Source organism: Amphimedon queenslandica, unplaced genomic scaffold (assembly GCF_000090795.2).
Source record: "Amphimedon queenslandica unplaced genomic scaffold, v1.1 AMPQUscaffold_13122, whole genome shotgun sequence".
NCBI classification, from domain to species: domain Eukaryota; kingdom Metazoa; phylum Porifera; class Demospongiae; order Haplosclerida; family Niphatidae; genus Amphimedon; species Amphimedon queenslandica.
The window spans coordinates 1-5,482 of record NW_003546642.1 but is presented as its reverse complement, the minus strand read 5'-3'; the positions used below and the strand labels follow the sequence as shown (position 1 = coordinate 5,482).

The window sequence follows — 5,482 nt, the reverse complement described above, 5'->3', positions numbered from 1 at the left end:
CAAATCTATGTAATTTGACCTCTATTAAGTGATACCATGTACACAATACAGCTATGCCATTTTCTATTTTAGCGTAATTGCCTTTGTAACTAACTGGTTTACCTTTATTATATTTTGCCAATTGAAGTACTCTTCCGATTTTTGAATTGTCACTCCCCCGAAATGCACATATATCACCTACTAAAATGTATTCTGACACTGTTGGTTGAGTACTATTGTGACCTATGCATGTAGGCATTGGGTGGAGTGGGTCCTGTGATTCATAAGGTTGTTTTGCCCGTACCCTGAAAATTCTGTCTGTAGACACCCGTTCTGAGTCCTGAAATAACCAGATAGCTGTGCTCTTGTGGATGTGAACCCTTTTGCCTTGTAAATTAACTTCAAAAAATTTGGTATGATCATGACTCGTCTTTCTTTAGGTAAACTGTAAGCCCTTTTGATGACTGATCTTTTTCATAAATGAGAGATGCTTTTTGTGATACAGCTTTGTCCTTAATGGTATCGTCAACCATGTTGTTTTCATGCATTACCTTGATTTCTCTCTGTATATTAGATATAGAATCAGCCGATGACACAAATGGATCTTCTTCCATTACCACATAATTCTCTCCCTCTTTCTCGTCATTCCTGTCATCTTCATTGTCGTCATTATCATCATCTTCTTCATCTAATTTGATGTCTTGTGAATTGAAATGTATTGGAGGTATGTCCCACATGTTTCCCTTTTGTAGATCGTCTGCCATTCCTAACTCCTCCATAAATTCTTTAGCACTTGCTTCTGCTCTTGACAGTGCCTTCTGTATGTTTTCATCAGAGAGTTCAAATGAGAAATCCTTGTGCGATCCGATTCCATCTTTGCGTTTGTGTTTTTCTTGTCTGGGAAATGACATTTTATGGGTAAGTTTTTCTGTTTCTGATTCAATTTCATCCTTTATTGATAATTTATGGATTCTATGTAGGAATCCTAGCATGCTGAAGTTAATAATTGTTGAGAATACTCCAGTCATGCTTCGTAGGGACCGAAAAGTTTTCTCACAGCTTTGTGAACCGAAGAGCCATGGAGAAAAATACTTGTCATTTAAAGGTACATGTATGTCTCTCAATATAATTATCAGAGCAAGTAAAGAATGTGCATTGATTTCAATGCAGGTGTAGGCATTGCTAGTTATGAAGTTGTTTTTCAGTGTAAAATTGGGTTGCATATGTAGCCATTGCCTCCAATATTGGATAAAAAAAACAGAAAACCATATTTCTTCTAGCCTTTTTTCAGGACTCATGGATTTGTCTAAAAAACTATAAACGCATGATTCCATCAAAATAATGTATGCTTTGGTCCCAGTAGCATCTGGTAAAGTGTCCAGTAAATGGGATGCTTTAATGATGTGCTCAACGGTGTCGAAATTCTGCTTATCTTTGTGGTCAAGATCTCTGTGTCATAATCCATGGATATCTTTACCTTTTTGCCCAACAAGTATGAGTAGATGTGCACTGCTGGCTATAAATCTACCTAATGGGAGAACAATTGATGGTTTTAGCAGTCGTGCTTTTAATTTCACTCCCAGGTGCACAATGTCTTGTGTGCATAGTAGGGGATATAGCTTGCTACAGAGCCACTTTTGTAAGGCAGGGTTAACATCAAGTGATTTCAAGCTCTTAGTTAAACTTAAGGAAGTAGCATCAGGTGCCAATCCATAGGTTATTTTCATGGCCCTTAGTAAACGAGAATCACCATCTGAAGCAAAGCTAAGCACCTGGATCCCTCGTAGAGCCAGCTGACTATATATGTGCTTCCATCGCAAAAGCACTTGATCAGAAGTAAATTTATTATCACTCCCAATGCAAGCAAGGGAAAATGATGGCACACCTTCCATTATAGATGTGGCGGAGTAAAGGTAGGCGTAGTTTGAGATAGGTTGTTCCCTAAACATTTCCTCAATTCTTTGAAATGAGCTTGCTCTGGTGGTATCAGGTTGCGGTATACCATTTTCATCACATGGCAATACAAATCCAACACACCTGTCTGTTACAGAATAGTACTCTACTCTCATAATGATCCTAGTTGCATCTTCAGCAACGGCTATGACAAGAGGTGAGTTATACTTTTTTAAATGCTGGAGTAATTGATCAAACCAGAATGCTCCTTCTTCAACTTTTGAATACTCAGATTGAACAATTAGTTGTATTGTTCTGAGTGAAGGCAAAGCCTCAGCCATATTTTTATGAATAAATTCATATGTCATTGATCCCGCAAGAATATAAAGTAGTGTTCCAAATTTTTTTATGACATCTGAATGACGTCGCTGCTTATCATTTTTTCCCAGATTTTGTTTTGCATTTTGCATCAAACTGTGTAAAATAGGTGTGATATTGTTGCAATGTTTTTCGTTTGTTGTTATAGTATTGATTGATTGTATAATATGAGCTAGTTTCTTGTTTTCATTTACTAGTAGAGCAATTTTGTTAACGATTTCAAAGTAATCAGTGATGTGCTCTTGTCTAGGATCAGCACTAGCAGCTTCCAGTTTCCTTTTCTTCGTGGCCCTTCGAGACCAGTCTACACGATTGATAGATGTTGCCCCTCCTTTAGTGCCAAAGGAGGGGCTTACTGAAAAACCTGAGTCGAAGGAGCTAATTCTTTTGGTGAGTAATTAATGCAACTTGGATAAGTACCTTGTTTGGTTTGTTTCAGAGGTGATGAAGGTGGTGATGAAGCTGGTTGTGTTTTTTCTGGTGAATTTGGAATGAGATTGGGTGGCAAAGGAGAAACAGAAGCTAGTTGTTGTGATAGTGACATAGATGATGAACAAAGTACAGGAGGTGATCTAGTACATGTAAACTGTGTCGTTATACATGTAGTACTATCTGAATTTCCAGTTGATTGTAATGCTGGTTGAAGGTTACCTTGTTTTATTGCAAATTTTTTGTGTAATGCTTCGGGTGATGAAGATGGTGAGGAAAGTAGTAATGAATTCGGGTGCAAGTGTGAAGGAGAAACAGATTCACAATCTTGTGATAATATGGCAGTAGAACAAGATACAGGAGGTAATACTTTGCAGCCGTTAGCTTTTCCAGCCGTTTGTAAGAACTGTTGCAGTGTACTTTGTTCACTTGGTTTTCTTGATTTCTTTTTTCCACATAGTTTCATGTGTCTGCTCCAGTTGGATATTAACCGCTCTCCTTTAGCATTTGTTGTAATTGAATATGAATTTCCACAACGACACGATATTGAAGCATTGCATTTCTCAGGATTAGATGTTGACTTTGATACAACAATATTAAAATCCACTCCCTCTTCTAAAGCTGCTAATTCTCCTTTGTTGTAGTTCTTTGTCCAATGTAATATTTTCCCTCTGATATCTTGTGAAACAACTGGTATATCTTCTCTCACCTCTGGATTTTTCACTGTTTTACGCTTTTTAGATGGAGGAGGTGATATTTCAAGATTGCTACCAGAGGCTTCAGATGCTGGCTTATGTTTCTCATGAACTGATCTGATGAACTTAGATATTACTTTTCGATGACCAGGTGGAAATTCGAATGGTGTCTTAGCATCTGAGGCATCATCATAGTTTGGTCTCATGCATGATGGTAAACGCTGTTTTTGTTTGTCGATGTATTTTTCTATTTCTGAAATAGATACGTCACCATCCATTTCACATATTGCATCTAATGTGTCGTATCCTGCTGCCTCGAAGCAGTTTATGATGTAAGTAGGTATGAGTGACTTTTTCATCATGCTTAATACACTGATATCAGAGCTACATGTCTGTGATCCATCTAATTTATTTTTTAAATTATAAATAATTGTCATAGCTATGTTATATTACCTGCTCTCTTCAACATTATCTATATAGTCCATAGTGCAAATCAATGATTAACAAGATTAGTTGACAGTATATATAACCACTAAGATGTTGTAAGTGAAATAAAGACACCTATGAGGTGTGAAACCAGCTGATAGTATTTGAAAAGGAATCATTTACCATACCTGTAAAAGTAATTTGTCAAGAACAAATAAAAGACTGAAGTTTTAACAGCTACTGTGTATACTATCCACAAATTAACTGTATCTTGCGGCTCAATGACAAGGTATAGCAATGGAAGGAAGGCCAATAAGGTACCTATAAGGTTTTTGTTAATTTAATGATGAAAGCAGCATTAAATTTTCTTACCTGGGTAAGTAAAGTTGGGCTGAATCTATGAATGAATGAATGAGAGACTGCTAGCTTGATCTGCTTTGTACTGCTAGTTAATACTGTGTATATCTAAATGGTAAACTAAAACACTTTAATGAATTATTTTGCTTGTACTTGTATGTAATAATCAATCCTTCTTGTCTAGTTTCTGAAATTCTGTCAATGTCCTAGGATCCAGTCTATCAGTACTCACTGAGTACTATGTCTCAACAATCACCACAAAAGGAATAGGGATAGATGTAATAGTTGTGAAAACAACTGGTAAATTCTATTTGCAACAGCTACACAGATCAATGAAGAACAGAAGAGAAAGGTATAAACTCGAAGTCAATGAAGAACGATGAAGAATAAGATAGCAATTATCTCAGGATGATAGGATCATGATAATCATTAATAATTATTATAAAATTATTTTATTATAAATAATCAATAAACTTTAATGATATTCACTAGATAAATCAGTATACTACTGGATATTGTTCTTGATTATTTTCAGGATTACTGGATTATTGAATGATTATCTGAGATTTTCAAGATTATCAAGATTATCTTCTGATTTTCAGGATTATCTGGATTTTAAAAGATTATAGGATTAAAAATCTGATTATTTTCAGAGTGTATGGGATTATTTAGCTGTTGCGGACCCCTCGCTGTAGTCTCTACTGTCATGCACTGCAGTCACTGTAGTCTCTAGTGTCACTGTAGTCTCTAGTGTCACTGTAGTCTCTAGTGTCACTGTAGTCTCTAGTGTCACTGTAGTCTCTAGTTTCACTGTAGTCACTGTAGTCTCTACTGTCATTGCAGTCACTGCAGTCTCTTGTCACTGTAGTCATTGTAATCTCAAGTGTTACCATCTGCAGTCTGTAGTCTCTACTGTCACTGTAGTCACTGTAGTCTCTAGTGTCACTGTATAGTCTCTATAGTGTCACTGTATAGACTAGTCTTTAATGTGGTCACATGCAAAAGCACATGTTCCAGTTGGGTTAAACTATGGATAAATTCCTTGTTGTGATACTCTTAATTATATCATCATTTGAAGTATCTCATTCTGTAGTTCGTCCTGAAAATGGAAATTATATTGTAAGGTCTTGATTTGTAATCATGAGGAGTCACCATATTCTCCTCAAGTACTAGAACCGACATCTATCAATTTGGTAGGTGAATAATCACTGCTTCCCTACTTACATTTGTTACCTCAAGTCATTGTATGGGATGTATTGACTCAGTTTGATCATTTTATTCAAATTTTGGGTTTTTTTGCCTAAAATGTAAAAACAAACTACATC

The 5,482-nt window shown here is 36.2% G+C and overlaps 1 long non-coding RNA gene across 1 annotated transcript; it reads left to right on the top strand.

Moving 5' to 3' along the window:
• Positions 1-10: 10 nt before the first annotated feature.
• Positions 11-4,573, top strand: LOC109585080 (uncharacterized). The gene is made up of 10 exons (XR_002186314.1): positions 11-369; positions 420-498; positions 554-703; positions 770-897; positions 960-1,084; positions 2,501-2,640; positions 2,690-2,808; positions 2,857-3,372; positions 3,421-3,588; positions 3,637-4,573. It is a non-coding gene; the product is annotated as an uncharacterized LOC109585080 (long non-coding RNA).
• Positions 4,574-5,482: the final 909 nt, after the last annotated feature.